Genomic DNA, 27,029 nt, shown 5'->3' with positions numbered 1-27,029 from the left:
TCCAGGGGGTTACCATTGACCAAAAACTGAAATGGACTAGCTGTCTGTACAATACAAGAGCAGGTCAGAGGCTAGGAATCCTGTGGCAAGTAACTCACCTCCTGACTCCTCAAAGCCTGTCCACCATCCACAAGGCACAAGTCAGGAGTGTGATGAATACTGTCCAATTCCCTGGATGAGTGCAGCTGCAGCAACACTCAAGAAGCTTGACACCATCCAGGACAAAGCAGCCTGCTTGATTGGCACCCCATCCACAAACATTCACTCCCTTGACCAACGACCAACAGTGGCAGCAGTGTGTACCATCTGTAAGATACACTGCAGAAACTCACCAAGGCTCCTTAGGCAGCACCTTCCAAACCCACAACTGTTACCATCTAGAAGGACAAGGGCAGCAGATAGATGGGAACACCACCACCTGGAAATTTCTCTCCAAGCCACTCACCATCCTGACTTGGAAATATATTGCTGTCCCTTCACTGTTGCTGAGTCAAATCCTGGAACCCTCTTCCTAACAGCATAGTGGGTGTACCTATACCACATGGACTGCAGCGGTTTAAGAAGGCAGCTCACCACCACCTTCTCAAGGGCAATTGGGATGGGCAATAAATGCTGGCCTAGCCAGTGATGCCCATATCCTGTAAATGGATAAAAATAAATTTAGTTGGACAGGAAGAAGCAGAACATGTAGTCTGAAGCAACAATTGCATCTGTGCATCTTGTAATGAATGGTGTGAGCTTAATGGGTTAAATGGTGTTTTCTTCTTTTCTATTTTTACATATTGTTTCTCTACAATTTTGTTAGCCACTTGTAATAATATTTTGTGTAACTTGAGAACAAGTTATCTGTGAAGAAGAATTTGTTCACAACATACAAGTACTAATAGAGTCAACCCCTTAGATAACCAGGGTAACTGAGGATAAACTAATCCCTACCAATCTGGCATGTGTCCAAGAGGAGAATCAGGAAAACTGCATCCCCCAACAACAAGGAATCATTCCAACTGTAAAGCAAATGGGATTGAGGTTATACATCAGCAAAATCCAGGGGGATGAGCCAAACCTGTGAAAAAGGTTGCAGCATTCTAATCAGTGAGTTAACAACCGAAGGCAGTTCCATTCATGCTTTCCATGATCTTTAACTCCGGTTCAAGATTCCATTGCTTGGATCAGATCTTGCCAACAAAACTGGTCACCCCCCTTAATCAAAATTGTGAAACTCAGCCGATTGCTCTGGTTCAGGAAGCCTCTTCAATTTACGTTCAGTTTTCTGTACCGTGGGGGGACAGGGGGCATACAGGCAACAATCAAAATATTTTAAAAGTTTTTCATATTGTAAATTGTTCAATTTACTAAAACACTGACCAGTATACACTAATGAAACTATTCATGGCTCAGTAGTTTGTATTTTAAAGTCATTTTTAATGATTTTTTAGCTCTGAATATTTACAGATAGAGGATTGGGCACCTTCATCAAACCCATGTTCAGCTGAATTAGTTAAATAGCACCAGAACCACTCTTAGGCCATGATTTCTTAGTCAGCGAGCAGGGTGGGGGGGGGGGGTGGTTGTTGGGGGGGTGTTGCTGGGCCCGCTCGCCAACATGTAAAATGACATGGGTTGATGTCGGGCGGCTCTCCCGACGTCACCATGCCTCATTTAAATTTTCAGGTAGGCGGGGGCTCAGCAGAATCAGCTGTGTGCCTGCCGACCTGTCAATGACCAATTAGTGGGCCTGCCCGTCCAACCTTAAGGTTGGCGGACAGGCCGGGAGCCCTGGTGGGCATTAGAGAAAGCATGAAACCTCATCCACGGGCAGGATGAGGTTTCATGTAGGTATTAAAAAATTAATAAAAGTGTATTTGAAAGCAATGGACGTGTCCCAACTCATGTGACAGTGTTACATAAGGGGACATGTCAGGGAAATTTTTTTGTCTACTTTTCAGATTTTTTATTTGGAGGCAATCTCCCTGAGGCAGCGCTTAGCCTTAGGGAGATGAGTGCACTTCTTCATGTGCATGCGTGAATGAGCGCACTCTCGGGTTTAGGGATCCCCCCCCTCCACCCCCCAGCCTGCACAGGGAGCACACAGTGCTTCCTGGCGGACGTCACACTGAGCAGGCCTTAATTGGCCCACCCACATAAAATGGGGGCACCGATCGGAGGCGCGCCTCCATGTGTCCACTCCTAAACTTCCCCCCCCCGACAGGGGGAATAATTCTACCCTTAAATACATAAGGAATATTTTCAAGGATCACTAAATTCTGAACAATGGTTATTCTGGTAAGAATTCCAGAGGGGAAAATGAGGAGAATTTTTTTTTTAACACAGTGAGTTGTAAAGTGGAATTCACTATCTGGAAAGGGTGGTGGAAGCAGATTCAGAAGTAATTTTCAAAAGGAAATTGGATGGATACTTGAAGGGGAGAATTTAACAGGGCTATGGGGAAAAGGTAAGAGAGTGGGACTAATTGTTAATTAGAAAGTTAGGTAAACAGATTCCACAAGGCTTGCAAGGACAAAGGTGAGGGGTGCCTGGGTCTGGATTTTATCTCGTCCACTGCCATGTTTGTGGGGCTCATAAAATGCAGTGTGTAGCCTGCCTGCAGTTTCTTGCCTGCCCCCAATCTGTCTCCCATTTTACAGTGGACAGGGGAGAAATTGTATTGCCAGCCCACCCTTGGGCCTATTGAGGCCTTAAGTTGCCAATTAATAGACACTTAAGTGCCTCATCTCGTCCCGCCACTATTTTACCCTCAGCAGAAGGGAGCCAATGCTAGGCAAGTAGCCCAGCAACATCTACTGGCTGAGCCATTGTCAGGCAAGGTAGGGGGAGCCTCCTTCAGAGCTCCCCTCAAAGTCATTACTCCTTTTAACCCACCCATCTTGACCTCTCAAACCTGGAACCGACCTGCCTCATTCCCCACGCTGAGTTCTGCCAACCAGGCCCCACCAATATGCTGGATTTACTTGAGGTCTGACCAACCTCTTCTTTGAGAACTGGCTGTAGTCCCAACAGTGGCTACTGTTAATAGAATCCAAGCTGGTTAGTAAAGTCAAAACCAAGACACACAGCTTTTCTTTACTGAGAGAGTTTATTGACTTTGTTCAGCTCTCCACACACCCAGTGCCCCAGCTGTCCCCTATTTATACTGTCTCTCTCTCTCTTTCATGCTGCAGGAGGAACCACGTCAGGATCATAGATCCTGGTGACCTAGCTGGGTGCCTGATGGCCTACAGAGACATTAGAAGATGGAGGAGAGAGTGACTGAGACACCTGACCACACAAAGGCAGGAGCAGCAACCTCATGAAGAAGGGGCAGCAGGGGCTCCTGCACACACTGCCCATGAGTGACTGTGAGCTGTGGCTGGTTGGTGCCTAGCGACACTCAGGGTCTATAGATGCCACCTGCCATTCCTACAGATGACTGAGAACCAGTGTCGCCAATGACTTCACATGTCTAGGGACCTGGTGGCTCACATCTGCCACTTACTGCAGGACTTGGAGCCAAGGGGACATGGAGGGCATCAACTGCCAGTGGCTGTGAAAGTGACTGCGGCGCTCAATTATGCCAGTGACGCCTTCAGGGCTCCACAGGTGATCTCTGTGGGATTTCACAATCCACCACCTACAAATGCATCCATGAGGTCACGGATGCCATCTTTTCCATGGCACATAAATTTGTGCATTTCGCCCGGCACTGGGCCAGCCAGGATGCAAGGGCCAATGGTTTCGCCCTGATCTCGGGGTCCCCACAGGTGCAGGGTGCGATTGACTGCACTCATGTGGTGCTCAGGTCTCCATCGCTACACTCAGTGGACTTCATCAACTGCAAGGGCTTCCACTCACCGAACATGCAGCTGGTATGCGACCACCAGAAACACATCCTGCAGGTGTGTGCAAGGTTTCCAGGGAGTGTGCACGATGCCTACATCCTCAGTTAGTCACAGATCCCTGCAGTCTCACAAGATCCACAGAGGTTGCAGTGTTGGCTCCTTGGGGACAAGGGCCACCCGTAGAGGTCGTGAGCGACGCTATAATGAGGCTCATGCTGCAACTCACAAATTGGTGGAGGAGACCATCGGGATGCTGAAGATGCGGTTCCGGTGCCTGGACCAGTCTGGTGGAGCCCTGCAATACAGTCTGCAGAGGGTGTCGTGCATCATCATCGTCTGCTGCACCCTTTACAACCTGGCGCTGCAATGGGGAGAGGAGCTGCCTGAGGAGGAGATGGAGAAACTACACTTCTCCTCCGATGAGGAGGACACTGGGGATGAGAGTGAGGGGGTCCTTGGTGGTGACAACGCTGGGGATGAGGCTCTCGCTCTGGCTAGACGAGGCAGGTGCACTCAGGAGGCTCTCATAGCTGCCAGATTTGTGGAGAATGAAGACGACATGTCATGAGGTGTCCCCATAGATCCTCACATCATAGTTGTGAACGTTTGACTGTGAGGATGCTCCTGGCATGGAGACTCAGTGGAGGCCCTAATTATCGCTCAATCGCAAGAGTATGATGACAACATGCAGTAAGGACACTCCATAGATCCTCACACAGTCTCTGAGAATGTCTGAATCCTGTCTGGCCGAGATCAGCTCGCTTGCGCTCCATGATCAGGGCCATCTCAGAGACGCAGCCATGAAACTTTAGATGCTTCTGATGTTGTGTCTGCCTTCAGCACCTCAGCCCTTCAGGAGCTGGTGCACGGCATCACTGGTCACAGGTGCTGGTGTGATGAGGGCCAGCCCTACCTTAAAGATGCTGAGAGCATACAGAGCGAATGACAGAACTCTATGGCCCCTGCCCATTACATCCTGGCAGTAATGACCGGCACCGCCAAGATGCAGGTATCAGTAATGTTTCCAGGGAGTGTGAGGCTGGACCATTGTTTTGGTCTAAAGGCAGCACAGAGCACAGGGAGGAGGCCCTGGACTGAGACACCTGCCTTTATCTTGTGTAGAAAGGTTTCACATTTGAGTGACAAGAACATTGCTCATCAGAACAAGGAGTCACAGGCAGGGAGACATCCTTGGGAGTTTATTACAATAGTGAACATTATGTACATTTGATTAACACCCGTGCCCAGGCTGTGCTTCCTGTTTGGTCTCAGCTGCAGCTTGTCACTGCCTGAGCTATGTGGCTGTTGCTGTGATTGTGCTTGGTGCTAGCTGTGGCTGTTCCTGCTGCTGTGGGCTTTCCTGGGGCTGTTCCTGATGCTGTGGGATTTCCTGGGGCTGTTCCTGCCGCTGTGGGATTTCCTGGGGCTGTTCCTGCCGCTGTGGGATTACCTGGGGCTGTTCCCGCCGCTGTGGGATTACCTAGGGCTGTTCCTGCCGCTGTGGGATTACCTAGGGCTGTTCCTGTTGCTGTTTTCCTGTGGCTGTTCCTATTATTGTGTTGCTGCCTTCCCTCAAGCCTTCTTCCATCCTCTTTGTTGCTGGGGACTTGGACACTGCAGGGCCTGAGTCCAGAGGCCTGGAGGAGAGAGAGAGGGAGAGAGGGAGAGAGAGAGAGAGAGGAGGTGCTGCTGCTGAGGCTGCAGCAGGATAGGGAGGCCAGGAGGCAAAGACCATTTGGTTTAATATCTGAGGTGGGTGTCTGGACTTTTGTTCAGTGGGGGCTGAAGACAGCTGTGTGTTCTGTAAGGGGAGGAGAAAAGGCTGCTGCAGAGCCTTGAGGGAGAAGGGGTGTGCGTGTATGTGTCGTTTAAGATTTTGCCACCCCCTCAACTCTCATCGCGCCGACCATGTCTGAGCCCAGGTAGCTGCTGCTGCCTGGTGAAGAGGGACAGAGCTGACTCCTGTGTGCCCGGCAGTACCGGCCGACTGGTGAAGACATTGCTCTCCCTTTACAGGAAGAACATTGAGTCTCCCACCCACACTCCACTCCACCCAGTGACACCTGCCTACCCTTTCCCCACTGTGTCTCCCTGTCCTTCACCCCTCTACCTCTTCTCCTCTCTTTTTTTGTCATCCCAGAGGGGGCAGTTACACCATCCTTTCCCCCTGTCCCTGGGGTGGGATATTGTTGAATATAGAGCTCGGGGTGGGTGTAGCTCAGCCTCTATGGCTGCGACAGGGTTGCCTGTAACCAGGCCTTCCCGAGCTAACGTGGAGGTGGTGCTGTCACTGGTGGCGAGGCCCCCTAAGAAAACCTATGCGGGTGCAGCTGCTTCTGCAGCCCCTGCTGCTCCTGCAGCCTCGTCACTCTCCTACCACCTCACCAAGGGCCTGGGGCTGAAGAGCTACACTCACCCTGAAATGGCGATCGAGGCATGCGTCAAGGCAGTGGCTGGGGTTGTCGGCTGCTCAGCCATAGTTGCTGCCTCAGAAATGTACAGCAAAGCTGCAATTTTCTTGAGGTCAGAGCGGGCGGTGCACCTGGCCATAGAAATGTGGTTCACTGCGGGCAGGACATTTCAGGCAGTGGACCCCCTTGGAGGCCACCACCCAGAAGATCATCATTTCCAATATCCCGCCCTTTGTCCCCAGTGAGCTCCTCCTCCCCCAGCTCCATCAACTTTGGGAGGTCAGGCCTGGGGTTGCACCGATCCCGCTTGGCCTCAAGGATGTGGCCCTCTGACACGTGTACTCCTTCTGGCGCCTGGTTGTCGTCCGCCTGGCCCGGGAGGAGTGGGTGGAGGGCAGCTTTACTGTGGAATATGAGGGGGCAGCCTGCAGGTCTTCTGGACTGCAGATGGCATGCGGTGCCATGCCTGCGAGGATGTGGGGTAAGTCCGTAAGAATTGCCCCACCTCCAAGGCCGCCAGCACCATCCAGGTGGCCGTGGCTGGTACCGCCGCTCCTCCCCTGCCACCACTCCATCTTCCTCCCCGCAAAGGGAGGTGCCGCCAGCAGCTGCCACCATCTCAGCTGCTGGTGAGGCGGGGGGAGAGCCCCAGTGTTGCAAGAAGGCGTGGAGAAAGACCCGCCACCTGGAGGAGGCCCCCCAGAGACCTTAAACCTACCCTGATCCCCAGACCCCTGACAATACCGGCTCAGGGGCAAAAGCATCACCTGGTTCTGACGACGTGTCTGCGCATTCTCCCCAGCCCGTGTGCGCTTCAGCGCCATGTGCTGGGCCCGGTGTCGTCCCTTCGCGGGTTTCTGGGTCCAGCGGCAGTGGGGCATGTGACTCCGAGTCGGTGGTCCTATTAAAGAGGGCGGACCTGCCCAAAGCCCAGAGGGCGGAGCGTCCGGAGGGCCTGGATGAGGCGGCAGGGTCCTCACAGATGGAGGTCTCCCCAGCCCCAATCCCTGGAATAGATGCCACCCCTCGGAGGGGGAATGACCTCACGGCTTGTGAGGTCAGATGCGCCCCCTCCCCCAGTGAAGTGGTGGTGGCGCCTCTGTCCTAGGTCCAGAGCTTTATCCGGACTTGCTGGGCAACCCGGTGCCTGGGGGGGAGCTGGGCTCTGAACCATCGCCAACCTTTGGCTCATATCCCCAAGAGGAGATCAGAGAGGACCCTCTGGCCTTGATCCTGGGGGTGGGATCGAGGTGGAGGTGGAGAATACTGGCAGCTCCAAACCAGCCCCTGTACTCAATGCGGGGGAGGGGATTCGAAGCTGGAGGCGATGACCTGGAGGAGGGCGGGGTTTCGGTGGTGAGCACATGGGATGACATAGAGTCGTTGTCGGGTGAGGTGGTGGATTCCCTGGTGCCCCTCACCAATTCTCCTCTCATCCCTTTATGGGAGCTCCAGGATTTTTTAGCGAGTAATCGCGGTCGCCGAGACAGGGTCCAGTCAGCCCTGGATTGGTGGAATTCTTTTCCTTTTGTATTCTGGTTAGCCCGCAAGGCCCTAATAGCCTGTGGGCTGGACCGGAATGCTAAGAGGGACCACAAGTTTCTCGCTGGGCTCCTGAAGAAGAGGAAGGTTTAAAACAGTCCTCTCCTTCTTACACTAGGCATGGTGATGGTAGTACATACTTCTGACAACGAAGACTACCATAGCCAGCCTCAACATCCACGGCAGCAGGGACACACAGCGCAGGTCCAGAACTTCTCGGTCCTCAGGGACGGGAAGTATGCGTTGTGCTTCCTGCAGGAAACACATACTGTTCCGGGTGATGAAGCCACGTGGCTCCTGGAGTGGCGAGGGGGGATCTACATGAGTCACGCAGCCTCCAATCCTGGTGGGGTGGCTATCTTGTTGGCCCCACATTTTCAGCCGGAGATCTTGGGGGTCAAGGAGCCGGTGCCAGGCCGGTTGCTGCACCTGACTGTGCGTCTGGGGGGTCGGTGCTTCACTTTGTGAATGTGTACACTCCCCTGGGCGCGCAGCAGCAAGCGAGCTTCTTTGAGGAAGTGTCCACTCATCTGGGCTCCATCGACACGGGCGAATGCATCATCCTCAGGGGGGATTTTAACTGCACCCTTGAGGCCCAGGACCGTCATGGTACCCAGCACCGCTCGCTCGATGGGAGTAAGTTGTGATCCGGGTCGGGTCCTTTGACTTGGTGGACGTCTGGCGAAATCTCCATCCTGATTCCAGCGTTTTCACCTTTGTGTCACCTGGAGTTGGAGCGTCCAGACTCGACCATCTTTACTTTGCCCAGGTCTTTGTGTCCTGTGTTCCGTCAGCTTCTGTGCGGTGGGTGCTGTGCATGGACCACCGTCTGGTGTGGGTGGAGCTCGCTCCGTTCTGTGCTCGGACGGGGTCCGCGTACTGGCCCTATAACAACCTGCTGCTGGAGGACGAGTGGTTCCTGGACTCGTTTTGTTGTTTCTGGGCCGGCTGGAGAAGGAAGCGGGGAGGCTTCCCCTCCTTGAGGCTGTAGTGGGATGTGGGCAAGGCTCACGTCCGCGTTTTTTGTCAGGAGTACGTGACAGGGTTGACAAAGCGGTGGAAATCCAGGGTCGAGGAGTTGGAGAAGGAGGTGCTCGACCTGGAGGCAGGTCTCCGTCAGCCCGACGCGGACCCGGCCCTGTGGTCAGTGTACGATGAGAAGAAGGGCGCGCTGCGGGACCTGCAACTTGCTGGGTACCACGGTGTGTACATAAGGTCGCATATTCAGTTCCTCCGGGACCTGGACAGCAGCTCCCCCTTCTTCTACTCGCTGGAAAAAAGGCACGGGGTCCGTCAACAGCTCCTTACTCTGCTGGCCAATGACGGATCCCTTGTCCCAGATCCGGAGGGCTTCAGGCCATTGCCTGAGATTATTACCCTGCTCTGTTCTCTCTGGATCCGTCCAGCGAGGATACTCGTAGCGTTTTGTGGGAGGACCTGCTGCAGGTCGGCCCAGAGGGCGCCAGAAAGCTTGACTCCCCACAAGTCTGGGGGAGGTGACTGTTGCCTCGACAGCCTCCCCAGGAGCAAATCCCCGGGGCTGGACGGGCTGGCTGTGGAGTTCTTCGGAGTGTTCTGGGATGTCCTGGGGAACGACTACGTGGGGGTCCTGGGGGAGAGTATTGTGACTGGGGAGATGCCCCTCTCGTGGTGCAGGGCTGGGATTGCCCTGTTGCCTAAGAAGGGGGATCTCTGCCAACTTAAGAACTGGTGCCCGGTCTCCCTCAGCACTGATTAGAAAATCTTTGCCAGGGCCGTGTCTTCTCGCCTTGGCACCGTGCTGGACCACATGATCCATCCTGACCAGTCCCTCTCAGTCCCGGGATGCCACATCCATCTCGTCTGGGACATTATCAGCTTTTCCCAGAGGACTGGCCTGTCGAGCACCTCCCTGTCTCTTGACCAGGAGAAGGCGTTCGACAGGATGGATCACGAATATTTATTCGGGACCCTGCAAGCATTTGGGCTCGGGACGCATTTTGTCGCCCGGATCTGACTTCTGTATGCTGCTGCGGAGTGTCTAGCTAAGGTTAATGGGTCCCTGACGCCGCCCCTTTGCTTTGGGAGAGGGGTGCATCAGGGCTGCCCCCTGTCTGGCCAATTGTATTCTATCTGCGTGGAGCCTTTCCTGCGCCTCTTGTGGAGGAGGTTGTTGGGATTGGTTCTGCATGGACTGGGCATCGGGTGGTCCTCTTGGCTTACTCTGATAACGTGCTCCTCATGTTCACTGAACCAGCTGACCTGCAGAGGATGCGCAAATTCCAGGAGGTCTACTCTGTCGTGTCCTCTGCCAGGATCAACTGGGGCAAGTGTTCTGGACTCCTGGTCGGTCTGTGGCAGATGGATCCCCTATCCGAGGAGCTCAGGCCTTTCACCTGGAGCAGGACCAGCCTCCTCTACCTGGGGATCCACCTCTACCCTGCTGAGGAATCCCTGCCGATGAACTGGCAGGAGCTGGAGGCCAAAGTCACCACTCGCCTGCGGCACTGGACAGGACTGCTCCGAGTGCTGTATTACCGGGTTCGAGTTCTGGTCATAAACCAGCCGATTGTGTACCGCTGGTCACATTGACCCCTCCCCCAGATTTTGTCACAAAATTCCAGAGGATGCTTATCGACTTCTTTTGGAACAAGAGGCTTCACTGGGTCACTGCTGAGGTTCTGAGTCTCCCGCTTTGGGAGGGCGGTCAGTTACTGGTGTGCCTATGCACCCAGGTGGCGACTTTCCGCCTTCAGGCCCTGCAGCGATATCTTTACTTTGAGCCCCCTCCGAGATGGTGTGCTCTGATGACATATTTTTTCTGCCAGGTGCACGGCCCGAATTATGACGTGCAGCTCCTGTTTATAGACCTGAGGGGCCTTCATGTCTCCTTGCAGGCGTTGCCCGTCATTTACCAGGACCTGATCAAAGTCTGGAATATGGTCGCCTCGCGACGCAGCTCTCCCCCGTCAGGAGTAGTGACTATCGTCAGAGAGTTGCTGCTCAGGAATTTGCCTCTCCGTCCTTTTCAGTGGCTGGTGGAGAGGAAGGTTGTGGCTGCCAGGGTGACCAGGATCGGGGATGTGCTGGGTGGTGGAGGAGTGGGCTGGATGCTTCTTCAGGAGCTGGCGCATTGCATGTCCGTGGATGTCCAGCTCACGGCCAATGTCACTCCAGGCCTTAGGACGGTAGTGCTCAGTCCCGACGTCATTCTGGGTCTCGAGGTGGCACAAGTGCGCGGTGGTCTTCCGTCTGAGCGTTCACCTGTTCGGACAGAATTCCACATTGACCCCAAATCCTGAATCCTCCCTTGGGAGCCAATGCCCCGCAATATGAGCCATCTCGTGGAAATGCCCGCCGTGTCCTTTAGCACGGCGCGGATGGGTTTCCTGTACGGGCTGTTCCTGCACATCCTTCACTTCCTTGTCCTCGCCCACTGCCCGGACACACCCGGACGTGTCTTGTTGCCGTCTGGTGGCGGTAGGGGGCCCCCGTTGGGGGGCCCTCTATGGAACTGTCCTCCTGCTTTCCATCGGGGACCTGGGGTGGAGGGTATTGCACGCAGCAGTCCCATATAATTGTAGGATGTGTCGGTTCACGGACTCTCATGATACCTGCGTCTTTTGCAGCCTTTTGGAGTCCGTGGGCCATGTGTATGTTAATTGTTGGAGGCTGCACTCGCTTTTTAGTTATTTGAAAAATCTTTTACTGATGTTTTGTTTGCACTTCAGTCCCACGCTCCTGATCTATGGCCATGCAGAGGGGGGCCGGGAGGGAGGAAGACCTCCTCATGAACCTGCTCCTGGGCCTGGCCAAGTTGGCCATTAACAGGTCCAGGCAGTGGGTGATCGGGAGGGTTGTCCGACCTGACTGTCTGCCCCTCTCCCACGGCTACATTCGCAGCCGAGTGTCCATGGAAAGGGAGCACGCGGTATCTGCCGGCACTGTCAAGGCCTTCCATGCCTGGTGGGCACTGTGGGGACTGGGGTGCTTTATTGACCCTTTTAACCACATTTTGGTTTGATGTTTGTAAGTTTCCTTTGCATTTTGTCTTTTGTTTTTGCAGTTTCCCTTTAAGGCTTTTATTTTGTCCCTGATTTTGTTAATTTAGTTGAATTGTTTTTACTCGAAAGAGTTACATCTCCTTAATTTGGTTTGACTCGAAAGAGTTAGTTTTACCTAACTTTCCTAACCCTGCTGCTATGTATTGGTGCTCCCCGGACACCTACAGCGGAGGTGGAGGCAGCCTGCTGTCTGTGATGACATTGGCGGGCACCCTCTGGAGGGTTGAAACTCGTAGGGTCCCGGCCTAGGCTTTCAGTGTCCTGCTGTGTGGCAGTGGCACCCTCCTCGGCCTGTGAAGCTGGATCTGCAGAGGTCACAGGAAGAGGGGAGTCAGATGGGCCGGTCATTCCCAGAGTCACCTGGATGGATGGCCCCAGAGTACGCACCTGCTGATCCTCCTCCCTATGGGTGCCCGAGGGCCCCAGGCTGACTCCTTGAGGAGCAGGTGTAGCTGGAGTGAGATTGAGCTGCTCAGCATCCCTCTCGCATTCACGCTGTTGGAGGCCAACTATGGCATCAATGATGGAGTTAAGCCCACGCTGCAGTGCAGGAGTGATGTCCTGGATCAAGGTCTCCATGCCGGCTGCCATCCTGCCAGTGTTGACCTCGGTGCATTGCGATGCTGGCGCTATCACCTCAGCCTGAAGACGGATGGAGTCCCCCATCATGCCTTGCAATCTGAGGTATGCAGCGAACATCCCTTCCTGATGTTGCCGAGCTTGCCTTTGCAGCTCCAGCAACTGTGACATGACCGAGTCCAGGGACTCGTCATCTGACTCGGACTCAGCAACATTTTGGCCCCCAGCAGTCCTCCGAGTGCCAGGGGTCTGAGAAGTTCCTGGGCAGCATTTTCCCCCCATCAGGGGGGTTGTGCAGGAGCGGGCATTTTCCTAATCGGTGCCCCCAGTTGGGGTGCGCCACCATTTTACGTGGGCAGACCAATTAAGGGCTACCCAGCGTGACGTGCGCCAGGAAGCGCTATGCACTCCCTGTGCGGGCGGGGTGGGGGGCGCGGGAGGGATTCCCTGAGCCCTGAACAAAGTACTGCCTCAGGGAAATCAGTGTTACTTTTAAAAAGATAATAAATGATGAGAAAAGTTTTACTGACATGTCCCCTCGTGACACTGAGGTGCAGGTGTGCCTGTGAAGCAAGGAGAGATAATTAGTACATGGCAGTGGCCTGTGAAACAGGACACATCACTCACAGCATGGTTGTCTGATGGATGTTGCACTGCTGGATCCTCATTGGCAGAGCAGCGCTGACCTCACCATCAGCACAGGACCAGTCCTGGTCACTGCCGGCCAGCTGGATAGCTCTGTTTTCGAACTTTGATCTCCGGCATCCCTCCACCTGTCTGCGACCTTTCCCTCCTCTTGTGAGCCAGTTTGTCCTGCATGGATTGAGATGGGGAGAGTGTGGCAGGATGCCTGCCAGGACAGATTGTAAGTACGCCTGACCTGTGTGGGTGGTGAGTGGTCCCATGGACGGGATAAGGACAGTGATGGTGAGTGTGAGAGAGTGAATGGTGATGTTCCTTACACTGGCAGTGGGTGAGGACCCTGTGGGTGTGTGATGGGTGTGTGAGTTGGGAGTGATGAGAAGAGTGACTTACCCTGGTGGAACGGAAGAGATCATTCATCCTTTTGCGGCACTGGGTGGCTGCCCTCCTTGGCAGGGCATTTGCGCTGACCACCACTGCCACCGCCTCCCAAGCCGGTTTGGTGACATTGCTGCCCATCCTGCGGCCAGAGTGGGGGTAGAGCACATCCCAGTGGGCAGTTGCTCGAGGGACCCATCGTGGAGCGGGGGAGCTGCAGCCTTTTTGCCTTTGCTGGCCATGTCTCTCGGACAGCAGTGGTGAGCTGATGGTGATGAGCACTTTGCTAATGGCTACCTTTTAAAGATGGCGGCCGGCATAATACAACAGCGGGGTGATGGCGAGTGGATGAATGAGAGCCCACCTGCCATGGAAATGGTGTGTTTCGCGGGAGTGAATAAATAATGAGGAGGGCTCGGGAAGATACTGTGTGAAAACCTGTCATTTCCGTTGGCGGGCGGGATTCCATTTTACCCGCCTGCTACCGCACTTAGTGCAATCTGGGAAAATTCTGCCCCACGCCTCAAAAATACTTAAACGGTGTGTAGAATTTTGGGATGCCTGGAGTCTCTCTTTAGCTTTATGTTTTAATGTTCTTACAGAATTAAATCCTTAATAGAACCTGAAATAAGAGTGCCACAGCTATTAGAGATGGGCTATTTCAATAATAAAAATTATTATTCCATTTTATTGTAACTTTCATAAGACTTTGACAGAATCAAAATTGGAATTATCTGAAATGAGTTAACATCAGTGCGTAATTTTGTTGTAAAAAGAGATTCATGTTCTGATTCACATACGTTTTGTGTGTTCATGAGTTCACTCTTCTCCCACTGTCACGTCAATGGACCTTGCAAGTGCACCTTGTTATTCATATTCTGAGTGCCTGTGTTGGAGTATTCATCTGCTCATTAAAGCTGAACCATGACATCCATGATTTTCAGATGGGGTTTAAAAAAATGTCACTCATGAAGAGGAAGTAGGATAACAAGTTAACCTTTTCAGTAACATAGCCCTCTGAGTTTGGATGTTGTTTCCTGGTAAACTAGTAGTAGCACACTCACCTCTGAATTAGAAGGTGGGAGGGGTTCAACCCTCATTCCAGAGACTTCAGCACAAAGCCCAGGCCGATACTCCAGTGCATTTCTGAGGGAGTGATGCAACTGTCTGTGTGCTTTCTTTTCGATAAGATGTTAAACTAAGGTGCCATCTCAGGCCGATGTAAATGATCCCATGGCACTGTATTGTCCTGATCAATGTTTATCACTCACCAACACTTAGAAACAGGTTATCCAGGGCAGGATTTTGTGTTTTGGGTCAGGATTCCAATGTCGAGGCCAAGTGCAGGTTCTGACCCTGCACGATGTTGGGTACAGGCACCCAACAGTGATTTTGTCTGAATTGGCCAATTAGTGGCTAGAGGCCACACTTGCCATCCAATTAAGGATGACGGGCAGGGTCTCAAAGCTGGAGGGCCAATATAGGGCCATGCAGCTCAGGAGGGGATGTAACCTGCCATTGCAGGTAAGGGAGAGGGATGGCACCTCCATCTTGAGGTAACCTCTCAGCAGCTTTAAAAAAATCAGAAGTAAAAGATGGCCTCAGCTGTCCGGCCTTGACTGGAGGAAGAACCCCCTCCACAGAGTGGCCTGGGGCTGCAGCAGTGGTCAGATAGTGGTCAGAATCTCAAAGGCACCCACCCCAACCCCCTCATTTCACCAGGGTCTACCGAAGGGACACTACCCCTAGGCAGCTGCCATGATCCTGATGCTGTGGGGAACCCACACGCTGACTGGAAAATTCTAGCCAGCCTCTGATAATTGGCCCTTAAATTATTCTCAGCTACCTGCCATTTGCAGGCTGGTAGCTCATCCCATCTCCAAACCAGCCTCCAGCTAAATGGCTTAGGGTGGGATGGTTCCGAGAAACCAACAGACTGGCTGGCAGCATGAAATGACATACCCGCTTACCTCTATTCCCACCCTCATATCAGGTGAAAGTTCTGACCCTGGTCATTTTCTCACTGTTATTTGTGGGAGCTTGCTGTGAGCCAGTTGGCTCCTATGTTTGCTGCACTCCAACAGTGACTAAATTTCATAAGTGCTCCATCATTGGCTATAAGATACTTTGGGATGTCTTGAAGTTGTGAAAAAGAACAGACAGACTGATGGGAATGCGGGGGGTGGTGAGGGGGCGGGGGGTGGTGATGGGGGTGATCCAACCGTTCCTCTGTGAAGCCAAGGTAGGCCTTAAAGAGGTTGGGAGGCAATGGGGGAAGCGGTTGAAAGGGCCATTGACGACCAGCATCAAGTGGGCAGACTTTTGTGGGGGCAGGAGGGGCATCCAGGTGCCATGAAATTTGGTTGTGCAACTTTATTTTTGTGGAGGTTTTTCCAAGTGATCTACATTGGTCCCTTTAAGCACTACTAATTCGCCAGCCCCACCTAGTTCAAGATCAAAATGGCGCCGGGGTTTCTACAAATAAGGTGGGACCCTGTTTTGAAATATTTTGATGGGACCCTTGCCTCCATTGGGCACTGGCCGCTCATTTTGAGGCCTGCTCGAAAGTTTCTGCTTGTAGGGGTGTCGTGGCATGGTGGTTATGTTATTGAACTAGTGATCCAGAGGTCTGGACTAATAAATCAAGAGACTTGAGATCCAATCCCAGCATGGCAGTTTGTGAATTAAATTCAGTTCATTAAATAGGTGTGGAATAAAAAGCGAATGTCAGTAATGGTGACAATGAAGTGGTCAGACTCCCGAAGGATGAAACAGTAAAACTTGGAAATGGCTGGCACTGGTCCAAACTGAAGTCCCTTTTAAGATATACAAGACCAGTACCAGTCATTTCCCAAGTTTTACTGGTTTTTGCTCGAGTGCTTCTTGTCAACACACACTGGTTCACTGATATCCTTTAGGGAAGGGGTAAATTAAGAATGTAATTCCACACTCCCATCAATGTGGTTGACTATTAGCTGCCCTGTGAAATGACCATGCAAGCCATTAAGGCAGGTCGCTACCATCTTCTCAAGGGCAAAAAATACTGGTCCTTCCAGCAATGCCCACACCCTAAGATCATAGAAAATTTACAACACAGCAGGAAGCCATTCAGCCCACCACAACCATACTGGTTAACAAAGAGCTCCCAGCCGAATCTCACCTTCCTGCGCTCGTTCCGTAGTTCTACAGGTCATAGCTCTTCAAGTAGGCATCCAAATACTTTTTAAATGTGGTGAGAGTTTCTGCCTTTACCACTCTTTCAGACGGTGAGTTCCAGGTATCTAACACCTTCTAAGTGGAAAATTGTTTCCTCAACTTTGCTCTAATCCTTCTACAAATTGCTTTAAATCTATATCCCTTGGTTTATGATCCCTCTGTTAAGATAAATAGATCGTCCCTATTTCCAAAAGCAGAATACTGCAGATGCTGGAAATCTGAAATAAAACAGCAAATGCTGGAAATTCTCGGTAGGTTTGGCAGCACCTGTGGAGAGAGAAAAAGTTAATGTTTCAGGTCCATGATCTTTCATCACAATGGAACCAACAACCCCAGCTTGTCCAATTGTTCATCATAACTAAAATTTTCCAGTCTTGGCAACATTCTCATAAATCTCCTTTGCATCCTCTGCAGTGTAATCACATCTTTCCTGTAACCGTGGCCAAATCACCACCTTCCGTGAGTGGAGAGAGCCGGACCTATGAGGGACACCTCTACTCGGGCAGCAGTTAAATAGAGGGTGAGGCTCGGGGCTTTCACTCACCTCCCAGGAGTGGAGAGAGCCAGACCTGTGAGGGACACCCCTACTCGGGCAGCAGGCTAAGTTTGAAAAAAACCCAGGAGTGACCTCACAGGGAAAATAAATCCATTGGTTGGTGAGAAGTCGCTGTTAGTGAGTATGTTTAAATAGCTTAAAACTAGAGAAAGGTATCATTTATAAAGAAGTAGCCACTTGGGGGAGAATTTTCACGTCAGCCTGTGGGGGTGGGCCCTGCACGCTGATGCATGAAATGACGCGCGATGATGTCGGGTGTGTGTCCCGATGTCACCCCGCATCATTCAGATCTTTCATTCGGCGGGCGCACAGCCACCTCCGACTGTCAAGGCCTGTTAAGGCCATTAAAAAACCAATTAAACTAATTATCAACACTGCCTGTCCAACCTTAAGGTTGGCGGGCAGGTGAAGAGCCCAAGTGGACTTTGCGTCTTTCAGGGAACCTCATCTACGGGTGGGATGAGGTTTCCTGAAGTTTTATTAAAATCTATAAATAATTTATTCACATTTTATAAACATGTCCCAGCTCATGTGACACTGTCACATGAGGGGACATGTCTAAATAATTTTTACCTTTCTTTATTTAAATATTTCAATATGAACTTAATCTCCCTGAGGCAGCTCCGTGCCTCAAGGAGGTATCTGCGCTCTTTTATCCACATGAGCGAAAGAGAGCAGGCTCCGACTCTCCCTCTTCACCACCCGCCTGCACAGGTAGTGCTGAGTGCTGCTGGCCGTGCGTCACGCTGGGTGGGCCTTAATTGGCCTGCTCACGTAAAATGGCGGCATGGAGCCGATCACGGGCAGCAATCGGCTCCGCGCCCGCCTGCGCCCGCTCCTGACCAGCCCGGGATCTCCCCTTGGATTTCAGTAAGGAACCCTAGCAATAGGGAAGTAAAGTTAAATCAAGTCAAAGTGAAATAAAGTAATAAAGTAAACTAAAATAAGATAAAGATAGCATAAGTGTAGTAAAGTTAAGTTACTAGTAATTTACTCATTCTACTTACTCTAAGTGTAATAAATAGTTTTTAGAGTTACGGGATGGCAGGTCAGCTCGGCCAAGTGGAGTGTACATCCTGCGGTCTGTGTGAAGTCGTGGACGCACCATGTGTCCCTGACAAACATACCTGTAGGAAGTGTCACCGGCTACACAAGCTTGAGCTCTGGGTTTCAGAACTTTAGCGGTGAATGAAGTCACTGTTGTGCATCTGCGAGGCAGAGGACTACGTGGGTAGCACGTTTAGGGAGTTGGTCACACCACAGGTCAGAAATGTACAGCCAGAGAGGGAATGAGTGACTGCCAGGCAGTTTAAGAGAACCAGGCAGGTAATGCAGGAGTCCCCTGAGTCTATCCTGCTTGCTAATTGGTTATCCATTTTGGATGCTGATGAGGACGATGGTTCCTCAGGGGAGTGCAGCCAGAGCCAAGCCTGTGGCACCACAGGTGGCTCAGCTGTACAGGGGGGAGGAAGAAGAATGGAAGAGCAGTAATGATAGGAGATTCCATAGTCAGGGGATCAGACAGGCGTTTTTGCGGCAGTAAACATGATGGTGTGTTGCCTCCCTGGCACCAGGGTCAAGGAAGTCATGGAGTGGCTGCAGGACATCCTTCAGGGGGAGGGGGGATCAGCCAAATTGTGGTCCACATTGATACCAACACTATAGGTAGGAAGAGGGATGAGAAATTTCAGGGAGTTAGAAAGGAAATTAAAAAGCAAGACCTCAACAGCAGTAATCTCAGGATTACTCCCAGTGCCACGTGCTAGTGAGCATAGGAATAGCAGGACTGATCAATTAAATATATGGATGGAGAACGGTGTAGGAGGGAGGCATTGGGACTGGTTCTGGGGCAGGTGGGACCTATACAAACTGGACGGGTTACATCTTAACAGGACTGGGACTGATATACTCACAGGGAGATAAAAACAAAAAAACTGCGGATGCTGGAAATCCAAAACAAAAACAGAATTACCTGGAAAAACTCAGCAGGTCTGGCAGCATCGGTGGAGAAGAAAAGAGTTGATGTTTCGAGTCCTCATGACCCTCATGAGGACTCAAAACGTCAACTCTTTTCTTCTCCGCCGATGCTGCCAGACCTGCTGAGTTTTTCGAGGTAATTCTGTTTTTGTTATACTCACAGGGAGATTTGCTAGTTCTTTTGGGGTGGGTTTAAACTAGCTTATCGGGGGGGTGGGAACCTGAGGGGTGGCCCAAATTCAAAGGAAGTAAGTAACAGGAAGTAGTTGTGAGACTAGAAGGCAGGAGAAACAGAGCAGAGCATTGAGGATGCTTCGAATGAGGAATGATGTCAAAAAGACAAAGTTAACGGCACTCCACCTGAATGCATGCAGCATTCGCAATAAGGTAGATGGATCTAAAGGCACATATAGAGGTAAGCGGATATGATATAATTGCCATTGCGGAAACGTGGCTGCATGGTGACCAAGACTGGGAACTGAATATTAAAGGATATTCGATGTTTAGGAAGGACAGACAAGAAGGGAAAGGAGGTGGAGTTGCGCTGATAATAAGGAATGGGATCAGTACATTAGTAAGGTAGGATCTCAGATCAGAAGAACAATGTTTGGGAATCTGTTTGGGTGGAGCTAAGAAACCGCAAAGGGCAGTAGACATTGGTTGGAGTTGTTTACAGGTCACCAAACAGTAGTGGTAATGTGGGGCATGGTATTAATCAGGGGATGAGACAAGCATGTAGCATGGGCAATACAATAATCATGGGTGACTTCAATCTGCTTTTGGCTGGGTAAACCAATTGAGCACTAATGCTGTGTAAGATGAGTTTCTGGAGTATGTTAGGGATAGTTTTCTATAACAGTATGTTGAAGAGCTGACTAGAAGACAGGCTATTTTAGATCTAGTATTATGTAATGTAAAGGGGCTAATTGATAATCCTGTCATAAAAAAACTTTAGGGATCAGTGACCACAATATGATAGAATTCTGCTTTGGGCAGGATTTTTAGTTCGATGTGCGGGCGCGATTGGCGGGCCAGCTGGGGAATGGACCGCCGCCTGCGATCGGCCCCGAGGCGATTTCATGCTGGCTAGCCAATTAATAGCCAGGCAGCGTGAGACACATGCTGAAGTACACAGCGCTGCTGGGGTGGGGCTGGGAAGAGGGCGTGCAATGACATAAGCGTGGGCACGGGCCAATGCTGAATGAAAGCTTTCTGAAGGCAGAGAGCTGCCTCAGGGAGCTGAAGACTTCAAATCAATTAAATAAAGGTTTTAAAATCCGGAAGAAAATGTCCACACATCAGAATCAGTCACCTGAACATATACATGATGAAAATTCTGTCCATACATTTTTATTTTTTTTAATTTAATAACGGAAACCTCATCCCACTCTTGGATGAAATTTCATCAAAAATGCAAAGTCTGCCTGACTGATTCGCCCATCCACCAACCGTAAGGTTGGACGGACCACAAAGAATGGGGAACAATTGGAACTTTAACAACTTTAATTGTCTTCTTAATTGTCGGTGGGCACGCTTCCGACACTTGTGCGAGCCTGCCGACCAAAATATCGCGCGAGCGCAGGGTGACGTCGGGACACTCGTCCGATGTCATCTTGTGCGATTTGGCGTCCGATTGGATGGGGCACACGCTTGCATGCCGACCTAAAAATTCTGGCCATTATGTTTGAGACTGAGATAATTCACTCCGTAGCAAGGATGTTAAAGTTGAATAAAGGAAATTATGAAGGCATGAGGGACAAATTGGCTAGGTGAATTGAGAAAATATATTAAAAGACATGACTGTACATAGGCAATGAATAGTCTTCAAATAACCATTACATAGCTTACAGCACCTATACATTCCTTCAAGGTGCAAAAACCCCAAAATAGGCAGTCAACTGTGGCTGATAAAGGAAGTTAAGGATTGTATAAGATTAAAAGAAAAATCTTATAAAGTTGCCAGAAGTAGTAGTAAAACTGAGGATTGGGATGTTTTTGGAATACTGCAAAAGAAGACCAAGAAATTGGTAAAGAAAGGGACAAAAGAATATGAATGCAATCTAGCAAAAAACATAAAAATGGACTGTAAAAGCTTCTCTGTAAAAAGGAAGTGTTTGGCTAAGACAAATGTGGATCCATTACAGGCAGAATCAGGAGAATTCATAATGGGAAATAGAGAAATGGCAGAGAAGCTAAATTATTACTTTGTGTCTGTTTTCACTGAGGAAGATACAGGAAATCTCCCAGATTTAAAGATCCAATACAACCTTCTTACTTATACTAAAAGGCTCTCCCACTGATACCCTTACCACCTAGCCGAATTCATTCTCTAAAACTAAATCTAGAATTGCTCCTACATCAACTCCCCTACACATCCCCCACCCGCCCCACCCCCCACCCAATGTTGGGCTTGCCACATACTGACTAAGAACAGTTCTCCTGAATTCAGCTTAGGAATTCTGTGCCAAAATTTACATTTTACATTGACTGTATCCCAGATAATATGAGGATAATTGAAACCTCCATTGTCACTGCCTTAGTGTTTTTGCATTTGCCTGAAATTCTGCTCCTTTCTCTTCCTTGAGCTGTTTGGAGATCTGTAGTATACTCCTAGCAGTGTGATTGCCACTTTTTTGTTCCTTAGTCCAACCCATACAGCTTCATTTGGTGATCCCTTTAGCCTCTGCCTATTGCCCCATTTTTTTCAAAAACCACCTCAAGACTGAATAGTATCTTTCAAGAGGGGATTTGATATATGCTTGAAAAAGAATATGTGCCAGAGCAGGACTATGGAGAAAGAGGAGGGAGAGTGGGACCAATTGGATAGATCTTTCAAAGTGCTGGCACAGGTACAATGGTCCACATGGTCCCCTTCTGTGTTCCAACAACAATAGTTTTTATTTATATAGAGTCTTTAACATAATAAAATATCCCTAGGTGCTTCACAGGAGCATTATAAAATAAAGGACGACACGGAGCCACAAAAGGAGATATTAGGTCAAATAACCAAAAGCCTGGTTAAAGAGGTAGATTTTAAGTAGTGCCTTAAAGGAGGAAAGTGAAGTGCTGAGGTGTAAGGAGGGTATTCCAGAACTTGGGGCCTGGGCAACTGAAGGGGCGGCCACCAATGGTGGAGTGATTAAAATCAGAAGTTCACACAGGGCAAGGATTAGAGGGGTGCAGATATCTTGGCAGATTGTGGGGCTGGAGGAGATTACAGAAGGGTGAAGCATGGAGGGACTTGAAAACAAATGTGAGAATTTTAAAATTAAGATGTTGTTTGACCGGGAGCCAATGTAGGTCAGGAGTGATAGGAGATTGGGACTGGGTGCAAGTTCAGGGCAGTACAGTTTTAGATTATCTCAAGTTTACAAAGGATATAATGTGGGAGACCATTCAGGAGTGTGATGGAATAGTCAAGTCTAGAGGCAATGAAGGCATGAATGAGGATTTCAGCAGCAGATGAGCTGAGGCAGGAGTGAAATTGGATAATGTTACAGAGGTTGTCTTAGTCTTGGTACAAATATAGGGCTGGAAGCTCATCTCAGGCCAAATATGACACCAAGGTTGCGAACAGACTGGTCTTTCCAGACCCCTTATTCCACCCTTCCTCCCACTTAACCCTGCCCCTCAATCATGCATCATATTTTTCCCCTTTCAAGGTTCACTAATCAATTCACCAATCATAGAAAAGTCCTAATAAAATGATAATGCCCATAGTTGGCATCAGGTTACAAATATTGTCTGATATAAATGCAGAATGGGTCATTAACATGAAGAGCAGTAACAATTTAATGCAGTGTTAGTTTGTGTGCACCCTATACTTGATTCCACCGCGACTATTAAACAAACTAGAGAGTACAAATTTTACTTTATCAGCATTGTGCAACATTGTTAATTTGACAGGAAAATATCCTACTGGTTATTCATAGCACTGTGTAGATGATAACACTGATTTCGGTGACTGCCTCAGCCCTCATTAACATGTTCCACACATTGCACCACATGAACACGGTGAAATTATATTCATATTTGAGGGAAAGATTCAATACTTTCAACCCAGATAAATTGCACAAGATCTTTTCCATTCTGTAGAAGAATTAGAAGACTTTCTCTGGCTTGGTTGCATTATTTTATTCAGTATAATTATTTCATAGAAGTAGTGCAATTGGATTCAGTTTTATCAGTAATCTCATAGGATAGAAAGATCAAATGACTCCTGAGTAACAAAGCGAAATGATTGAACAACACAGATCTCCACTGTCAGTGAGAAGCATTGGAGCCCTCAGGTTTCTCTGTGCTACACAACTCTTAAGAGGCTAGAGGACAAAGACTGAATGGTTCACAATTGTATCAGTTTTCTTGATCAGCAAGACTCTGCTGATTGCAGCTTCTCACTGCAATATATTTTCAATATCTACTATCTCTACTAGAGATTTGTAAAATCTTTCTTTAAGTAATCTCTTAGTGACAAGTAGGAATTTCATTCCCAGACTTTGCAAGACCAATAAACGGATGACAGTGAATCAACACCCTGTTTTGCATCACTCCCTGTTTTTAGTTTCTTACATTTATTTTGATAAGGTCCAAGATACTCAAGCCTCTGGTATGCAAACAAAGCATGTCATCAGAATTAAGTCTTCTGTAGGGCATAATGAAAAGTTAGACAGCTATTTACATTGTGGCTTAAATTCAAAAGAGAATTTTGAGAAGTGTACAGTATTTAATTTTGTGATACCAAACTTTAAAAGTGACATGTCACCCCACACCACCCATCCAACCCACCTCCCAACCTCCACACATCCCAACCCGCCCAACATCACCCTACTCCACTCAACCTCTCCCTCACCACACCCTAACCCCTCCCAACCTGTCTGCCAACCACCCCCCAGCATCCTATTGGCTCTAAAATAATTAGAGATTTCACTTACCAGTTTTCAAACAGGAATACTCTCAGTTACTGTGCTGCTGCAGTTGACCTTCAGGCAGCTTCATGGTTTTCTGGTGGGCTTTTCAAAAAAGAATCAGAATGAAGATGCCTGAAAGTTGGAAGCAGCAGTACAGGAACCCAGTGAACCTGACCTGAAAGAAGAGCTTTAAGCAAAAAGCCTGATGGTTAAAGCTGGTCTTTCAGGTTTGAAGTTCGGCTGAAAAACAACAAGAACTCTGTTTAAAACACCGAGCCTGTGCCCCGCCGAGCCCCCAGGTCCCAGTGCTTGGGACCCTCTCCCAACCCTACTTGAAGATGCCAATGGCCTACCCCACTTATAGAAATTACACCATCTGCAGAACCTGTGACGTGGGGCAGAATATTGCGCTTGTCAGGTGGCCACGCGTCCGATCCGAACAAGCTTAAGATGGAGCGCGATGATGTTGGGCGAGTGTCCTGACGTCATTGCGCACTCACACAATATTTCGATCGGAGGGCATGTGTGGGAGTCAGCAGCACACTCGCTGACAATTAACAGCCCTATTAAGGCCATTAAAGATCTAGTTAAATGAAATTTTTTGCTGCCCATCCAACCTTACAGTTGGCGGGCGGGCGAAAGGCCAAGCGGCCTTTGGATTTTTTGCAAAACCTCATCCACGGGTGAGATGAGGTTTCGATCAGTGATTTAAAAAAAACAATTTCAAGCTGATTTGTAACATATCCATGCTCATGTGACAGAGTCACACGAGGGGACATGTTATTAACATTTTAAAATTCTTTACTCTTTATTTTCAAAGAACTTCAACTCCCTGAGGCAGCTCTGTGCCTCAGGGAGACGTTACTGCACGCACAAGCGCACGTGCACGGAGTTCCGTGCTTGCCCACCTCCCCCCACACAGGCTGAGCGCTGCAGTGCATGATTCACGTTGGCTGGCCATTAATTGGCAGTCGTGGCCCAATCCCGGACGGAGGTCCGAATTGTGGCCGCTCCCACTCACTCCCACTGAGCCCACCTGATGACCAAAACATCCTGGCTGTGATTTCTGGTCTTGACTCAGTGGCTGCACTCTTGCCTCAGAATCAGATGGTCAAGTCCTACTCCAGAGACTTAAACCCACAACCCAAACTGTCATTTCAGTGGCATTCTGAGGGAATGCTGCACTGTCGGAACTGCCATCTTTTGGATGAGACATTAAATCAAGTCCCCCTATGTTCCCTCATCAAAGATTCCAAGGTACAAAGCAAAGAAGAATAGGGGAGTTCTCCCCCAGTGTACTGACTGAGCTCCTGAAATACCCAGGCCTGAACTTAAATTCTGAAATTAATAAGGTAGCCTGTTCCTTCCTTCACATATTCTGCAGGATGATAGTGAATAATGTATTTCATGATTATGTTAAACAGATTAGTGTGCCTTTATGTAAGACGGAAACCATTGTAAAATACCTTTTGGAATAATGATATCTAAATCTGACACTTAAAAGGTTACTGTCGCTATTAAAACATATGAAACTTAAGTATATACAATATCTTAAAATGGTTGTAAAATCAGTTATTTTAATATAAAATTAATTAAGTCGGATACAATTGAAAATGAGCACAATTGTTGTTTTCATCTTGTACAGATACTTCAGAACTAAATGACAATCACAAGAAGATCTGCATGAGTCATCTTAAGATCTTGAAAGTTGCAAACAGCTTAGAAAGGGTGAATGAATCATCAGGCAGCTGGCCTCACAATACACGTGACCTGCTTGAAAAAGATGAAAGTGTGTGACAGGCTCACTCCTGACCCTGCGGTGCCGACTATTTCATTTTCAGGTTCAGAAAGTGATGCAGGTGCTTCAGGCTTAATAAGTGTACGTGCAGTTGAGAGTTCCAGCTTCAATGGCTTTGTCCCGAGGTCTAAATGTGTGGCAAAAATCAAACGTTTAGGCCTGAGCCAATGCAGAGGCGAAGTGGAGCCAGACTCTCCCAAGGGAATCCCTCTCCAATTCCATCTTGTGCTGAGCCAGATCCTGTCTCTGGATCTATAACTACAGCATAAAGTGCAAAATGAAACTACTTGGCATCACTACTGCCACTATAGCATGAGTACATTCTGAGACACACCAGCAGATTAACAATATAAACAGGCTAAATTCTACAGAACCAGGGCAGCTTTGAGGAACAAAAGAAGTAGGAGCAAGAGTAGGCCATCCGGCTCCACCATTCAATAAGATTATGGCTGATCTGACTGTGGGCTTAACTACACTTTCCTGCCTGCACCCACCACCCCCCCGCCCCCAACAAAACCATAACCCCTGACTCCTTTGTAGATCAAAAAAACTATCTAACTCAGTCTTGAATATATTCATTGACCCAGCCTCCACTGCAGGGAAGAGAATTCCGAATACATAATGAGTCTAGAAATTCCTGCGCTTTGTTTGCTTTTTCTGGAATGGTTGTGGCAGAAGGGATTTGATCATTGTGGCATCATCTCATTGCAAGATGGAGCAAAACATATACTCCTTCAATTACAGCTTAGAAACTGATATTCCAAGAAATGTGGGATATTTAAAGCTTAACTGAGGTCACCAGTAGCTGTTGGAGAATTTAACCTTCAAGACTTTGCTGTTTGCAGTCTGTTGGCCAAAATGTGGGGCAAAACACTAATCCTTTCGTTAGATGACAACTACAACTAGGAAACGGTTAAGCACCAGAAATCGCACATGGGAAGGCAGAAAGACATTTAGTCAGCAGAAGTGCAGTGGAATTGGGCATTATGAAGTGAATTGAGACAATTTTATAGGCCTGGACTTGCAAACCATGCTACAAGAGCTCAAAGAGAGTAGGCACACAATTAATAGGCTGATGCTCAGTTCCCCCAATAATGAACAGCTCTTACATCAGGCCTGGGTGGAGCTGGTTCAAGGAGGAGAA

Source organism: Carcharodon carcharias, chromosome 17 (assembly GCF_017639515.1).
Source record: "Carcharodon carcharias isolate sCarCar2 chromosome 17, sCarCar2.pri, whole genome shotgun sequence".
Classification (NCBI taxonomy): Eukaryota; Metazoa; Chordata; class Chondrichthyes; order Lamniformes; family Lamnidae; genus Carcharodon; species Carcharodon carcharias.
This window is presented reverse-complemented; position numbering follows the sequence as displayed.